Source organism: Cebidichthys violaceus, unplaced genomic scaffold, assembly GCF_023349555.1.
Source record: "Cebidichthys violaceus isolate CVI_PGR_0920_01 unplaced genomic scaffold, fCebVio1.0.p SCAF_89, whole genome shotgun sequence".
Lineage (NCBI taxonomy): Eukaryota > Metazoa > Chordata > Actinopteri > Perciformes > Stichaeidae > Cebidichthys > Cebidichthys violaceus.
Genome location: NW_027176974.1, coordinates 273673 through 280688, shown reverse-complemented (window position 1 = coordinate 280688; position 7016 = coordinate 273673).

Genomic DNA, 7016 nt, shown 5'->3' with positions numbered 1-7016 from the left:
ATATATATATATATATATATATATATATATATATATATATATATATACATATATATATTATATATATATATATATATATATATATATATATATATGTATATATATATATATCTTTATCTAATCTTAAAGTAATGTCTTGTCATGTCTGCTGTGTGTTTCTGAGCTCTAGCTGCTGATTGTCCAAACGCAATTCTTGTGAAATTTCAAATCCAAACCCGAGAATTGTGCCTGGACATCTGTTGCTGGACGCTCCTCTACTTCTGCTCCTCTTTCACCGGAAAAAAACATGCTGCTTTTTATTCTGTGCATGTTCAATTCATTATTCATTTAATTTTTTTTTAAAGCACATAATCATCTTTTTTCTTTCAGTTATTAGTCCACATATGTTGCAGGCTTCCTGTCTAGTCCTCCACTATACTTTTTTATTAACTTTAATTCTAATAATGGGTTATTTGTGCTCCTTTAACTGATGAACTGAAGCAGAATTCATTGTTCTGTTGCAGGCCTGCAGCAGAAGGAGGCCAACCAAAAATAAAATAAATAAATAAAGAGTGATGATTAAGTATTTTACAAGCTGGGACATTTTTCCTAAGTTGTTGGAGTGAAACTAATATTCCTCAGCTCCGCAGCTTCTCTCTTTATTTGCACTTTTTTTCTGCAGTAGAAGGTTTATTGTCGCTCTATTGGTGAGCTTTTGTTGCCGCCTTTTGTTGGCGTTTTGGGGGATTATAATTAGCATAATTCTCCAGGAATGTATCATTTTAATTTTGTTTAACAAACCGTGACCTTTCTTTTTTGTCCAAGCCTTTTATCCCTTTGATAAAAAGAAAGATGCCATTACAAGCCAATAAAGGGGAATTCGTTTGTACTGATTCTACTGTTGGTGAATAATAAAGAATTAATGATCATTGGAGGCATCAGATTTACTTTTTGTTCAATGTTTTTGTTTTTATGTTCATCTTTCCTGATTCATTTTATCTCACGTGCATGCATATTTCTTGAAAGGTTTATTATTTTTATTTAAATCTTATTTAATAGTGAAGAAGGTTAAATGTTTGAAAAGAACTAAATTATTGTGCATTTACTTTTTATATAATTCTTTGGGGAAAATATGTTTTTATCTTTGTGGTCTAACAGAATCTATGTTTAGTGTTTTTTGGAGTGTTTCAGTCACGTGACTTCTGACATTATTCATCAGAAATCAAAATATGCATAAAACGTCTAACTGCTTTGTCTGTTTTAAGAAAAAAAAAAATTCAGTCAAGAAAATAAAAATAAAAAACTGATAATTACAGTCTGATTAATATTTAAAAAAATATCTTCAAAGAGTTTAAACAATTCAATAATGTGTCATATTTAAATTAATTTTTTTGGTGATTTATTTATTTATTTTTAAATTAGTCTCAGCTTTGAGTGAAACTATTTTCTGAAGATATAAAATTTATTTTATTTGAGTTTTAATCATGGCGACGTGTGAAGGCTGTGACATGACAGGCATCTGAAAGGCTGTCAGCAGCAGAGTGAACCAAACCCTCAGTCTGACTTTGGCCTCCTTGAGTTTTTCAGACAGGGGTCTGTTTGATTTTCACACCACAGCGTCACCTCGGCTCGGATGCGTCGGGGTCTCCTCCAGCTAATTTGCTGCTGTAATCCGTCCTCAGCATGTAGCCCAGAGGAGCAGAGCAGCTCAGTGGATTAAAAAAAACCTCCAAACACCACCACCCAAGATGGTGAGAGCGAGAAAACACACACAGGTCGTCTGTTGAGTGTCACTGAACGCCCCATCGTGACTGGGCCAGAGAGGTGACCATCAGATCATTTTGAGTTCACAAGGAGAGCAGGAAATGTAAAAATATGTTTTCATTTAACAAAAGAATCAATAATTCAAAACAAGAAATTGTCCCAAAAAGAATACGGTCTGAAATTGGCAACATTTCGACTGAAGTCTGGTCCTGAACATTTTTTATACACAGCTCTGTCTGTGAGTCCAGAAAACAAGAGTTATCACACACCAAATACAAATTAAGTTTTAATTTAAGGAAAATATGTGGTTTCATATCTCTTATTGAAGTGGTTACCATGTTTTTGGGCTTCATTTATTATTTAACCTTTATTTTACTACAGCAAAAAAAGCTCAAATATCAAATCAGAAAAAAAGTTTAAAGAAAAGATTTAAACAAAGTAATATATCTGCTCGTCACTCATGTTGTTTTTTCATTCATTTTATTTTTTAAGAGGCCTGAAAGTTCTAAATTATTCAGTAACTCAGAAAAATGTCCTGAAAGTCTGAAAAAAACAACCAGACTTTAGTGAAGAAACTTTCTGTTCATCGTCTTGTGAACCCTCAGATTTATCCTGTGTCTCCTTCTGAGGGTCCTGACCCAGAGGTTGGGAACCATTGTCTTATTGCATAAGGTTACATTTTTTCATTCACTCAAACCTTTATTTCAGCCTCATAAAACACTGAGGTCTTCATCATTTGCTATGATGAAGAGAAACACAAACAAAAAAAACAATTGCACACTTTTTTATTTTAAAGATGTTATATTTAAAGACTCAAAAATGTATATTTAAAAAGCTAAAAACATGATTTGATGTGAATGTTTCTGACAAAAGACAAAATTATAATCATCAAAGAGAAGAAATGATTTCATTAGCTCGTACTAGGATTCACATGTAACCATTTCCCATCAACCTGTCCTCATGTTTTTATACCAAACAGAACCCTAAACCAAGGCCACTTCTTCTTCAGGTGCACCAGCAGCTGAGCGCCTCAGCAAGGGATTGATCAGTATCGGCAGCGATATTGATGACAAAGATATGTTGAGGAAACAATTAGCAGAGCGGTGTAATGATCAGAGAGATCATTACGGCCGTTTAACCTCTGCTGACGAGGTTTAGACGGATCGCCGGGCCTCCCGGTGGTTTCATTGTACGTTTAGACATCATACTTCCTCTTCTTCTTCTAGTTCTTCTAGTTCTTCTTCTTCTTCTTCTTCTTCTTCTTCTTCTTCTTCTGTCGCTTTAATGTCTGTTTCTTTCTGAATCTGACTTTTCTCATGAAATCACAAGACTTTCTTCGTATTCAGAGTCACATTTGACACGTTTATGAACATTTCCGCAGCCTGGAATCGTCTCAAGAGAGAAGCTCTGATGTGTCTCTGTCTTCATCTGCATGTTTTTGTCAGAGGTTAATGTGTCTATTGAGGAGAGGGGAGGTGAGGGGGGGAGGATGGGGTGAGGTGAGGGGGGTGAGGGTCAACACAGCGTTAAAATCGTTCAAAAACACTGTTTCCTCTTCCTGTTTCGGTCTCCATGTTGGACGCCATTCGAGCATCTCTCGTCCTGCTGTGTTCTGCTCCGGGTCACTCACTTCCTCCTCCTCTTCCTCCTCCTCCTCCTCCTCCCACCCAACACCACCACCTCCACAGTCACGTGACACTGTGACACGTGCACACACACCGTCGCAGAGCAAAAAAAAAAAGGCAGGGAGGATGGAGACAGACATGTAGGGAGGGGAACCGGATGTGGGCGGTGTGAGGAGGAGGGGGAGGAGGAGGGGGAGGAGGAGGAGGAGGGGGTGTGGGAGCATCACAGGTGACGTCACATCACGACCTCCTTCCCAGCATCCCTCCCTCCCTCCTTTACCATCTCTCTCACACACACACACACACACACACACACACACACACACACACACACACACACACAGCAGCATCTCACAGGAAACGTGCACGAAGGTCTGTCGCTGGAAAATGACCTCCTGACTCCACGAAACGGAGTGTGTGTGTGTGTGTGTGTGTGTGTGTGTGTTGGCATACAGAACTCTACAGAACAATGTGCATCCTCCACATTGTTGACATGTATCATTGGATGCATGCCACAGAGTGCGAGCTAGACTGAAATGGGTTTACACCCCCCCCACACACACACACACACACACACACACACACACACATGAACACGAGTCCCCCAAATCACATCATCACCCTGTGACCCTTCACCTCCTGCGAAAGCATCAAACATGGCCGACCGTTCCTGTCGTCTTCGCCGCAGAGCAGACGAACACAGCGGCGAAGACGACGAGGACAGTCGGCCATGTTTGACGCTCAAAAAGTGACACATGAGTTCATGACGTGTATGACACGCTTCTTTAGGACGTCACGACCCAGACGCCCCTCCCCCATCACACACACACACACACACACACACACACACACACACACACACGCACTGCACCACTGTTCAGCACCAGCTTACGGTCTAGCCGGGGCGCTCTGACATCACCACCTCCTCCTCCTCCCTGTCGGCCAATCGTCTGCTTCTGCTTATTTTAGGCAGCACTCGGTCAGAAGGAGGACACGTCGCTGGGTCTTCTCCCGGAAGTCGTCTCCGTTGTTCAGACACTAAAAAAACATCAACAGCAAGTTTGAGAGAAAAGACTGCATTGACAGTAAAATGTTTAAATCCCTTTCCTTCCACACAGACCGTGAGTTTATTATGTTGGAATGTTTCCTAAACTCATTAGCACAACAGCTAAGACTGATCAAATTCTATTTATTATCTACGGAGAGAGAGAGAGAGCACCGTCCCATGATGGATACGACGAGTCGACCGAACAATTTGCTGCCTCTGAATTTGCAATAATCTTGACTCAAGCTCAACTTTATGCAAATTAAGTCCGTCCTTTTGCAGCAGGCTCACGAAACGCAGATCAAACAGTCAAACAGGGAAGCTCAAAAAATAGAAACCTATTAAGTGCAAATGGTAGGATGTCAAATGAGAAAAATTTAGACAGTTGAACGTCCACCTGAACTCCTTCAGCACCCGTTGATCTTCTCTCAGGCCTCCAACACCGCTCTGCTTTTCAAGTGTAGAGAATCAAAGCGACACTTCAGGAAAATCATCAACAGAAAACATTGATTTCTCAATTCAGTTTCTCTAAATCAGCAAAGATCCAGTTTGTCTGAATGTGGAGAACCAGGAGGGAAACAGGTTCAACACGTTCTCATACAAACACACGGGTTCACTGTCTGAGATAAAACTCTTTATTGTAGTCTTTGAAAGTTACGTGTCCGTTCCCATCCTGTTTTATCTTCTCATTCTTTTATTCTTCGTGGACAGGATGACGTTTTGAACATTATTTGAGGCTGCTCTCATCCAGCGATCATAGTGAAACCTATAAAAAAATAATGCACCGTAATTTGTGGATATCCTGAGAAATCATTTTGAATGTTATCAATATAATCATGAACCAGGAAGTAAAGAAGACAGTAGGTCTGAACAAACTAAAACTGGTCTTTCAGCCAGTAAAATTCAGCCAGTAAATTCTTTACTTCAGTATCAACACTTCCTTTTCCTAAACCTAACTCTGTTTTTTCCTGTGAAGACTGAGAAGTTTATTTTGAAAATACTGAATACATGAAACGCAAATTGACATTGCTGGACGCATAAAAAGTAACTTTTCCATAGGGTATCGTACGAAACCGTCGTATGAGGGAACGTTGACTTGTTTCATCATGTTTCTGGGATCAAGAGTCACATTCCCTTAAACATGAAGTCAGCGTCATGATGTCAACCCTTAAAGGTGCTAAAGGGTTGAGCCGGTGGCTAGCAACAGTGCTGACAGAGCTACAGTAACAGTGTTTACCTGAAGACCTTCACATGTTTCCTTACATTAATATATATATATATATATATATATATATAACTGTTGTCATGAGTACTTTCACACAGTACACAAATATTACGCAGCAGAAAAGCAAAGGAGGTTTGAGCTTTCACACCACAAATAAACGCATCGACCAATCACGTTGTGCTGAACGGACAAATTCTAATATATTGTACAACAACACTGAGGCTCTGAAGTCGAACTGAGATGTCAAACTTTATTTCTCCTTTCAACCTTGACAAAAGCAGCACAGATGCACTCCTTCTGTTCTTACCTTTCACAATAAAAGCCCAAGACATACTGTATATGCAGTGTTAACTGTTTACCAGAAGGAACTCAGAGCTTTTCACAAGAAGGAAACTCAATAAAATATCTTACAGTACTTTAAGCTATACAACAGCTTACGACCCGATCCCGGATAAGCGGTCGAAGATGAGATGAGATGAACAGCTTACCTCAGACAGAAGCTGCTCTGGGTCAACAGGATCCGGGTAGTTGGTTCTCTGTCTGTGAATCTATCCAAAGCTTTTATTGAAAAAGTGCTGCAAATGCACATCCAGAATGAAACGTCTTTGATGTAAAATATTCACAGGCGAGTATTTAGCATTTTCGTGTGGTTAATTCATCGATGTGTAGAGGCCTTAAGATGTAATTCCAGCACGTAGAAACATTTTTATTTTATTTATTCATGTGTTTATTTGATAGAGACAGAGCACGTGAATGAACCTGAGTATAAAATGCAACATGTAAACATGCCGGAGTTAGCAAGAATGCTAATTTACATCCTTGGCACTCGAGGCAGGAGACAAAAACAGAGACACTACAGGTGACAACATGCAACATGAACACACAAGTCAAGGTAAGAGATGACTAACCAAGTGAACTATATCTATTTATTTTAAACTGAACACTGAGGTTGTGATCCCGCTCGTTCGGTGGGATCAGAGGGTTAGCAGCAGAGCAGCTGCAGAGTTGCAGCGCTTTCTCCTCTTTCAGTGTTATTACCATAATTTGTGGTGGGAAAGGAATTGCTCATCAATCAGAAGTGTTGGGAAAGTGACCACGACCAAAGCCGCTTGTTTGAGCAGCGGTGCTCAGAGGGGTCAGTGTGTGTGTGTGGGTGTGTGTGTGTTTAGCCATTAATCAAATGGGTTTGAAGAGAGCGAGAGGCGTCACAGCCTTCATCCCCCCCCTCGCTCCTCGTCCTCTTCCTTCACGGCCGGTGGCCTTCGCACCCGATCTGACCACGGCACCGAGGCCAAGGTCAGCCTAACACCCCCCCCCCCCCCCACACACACACACACACACACACACACACACACACACACACACACCATCTCATCAT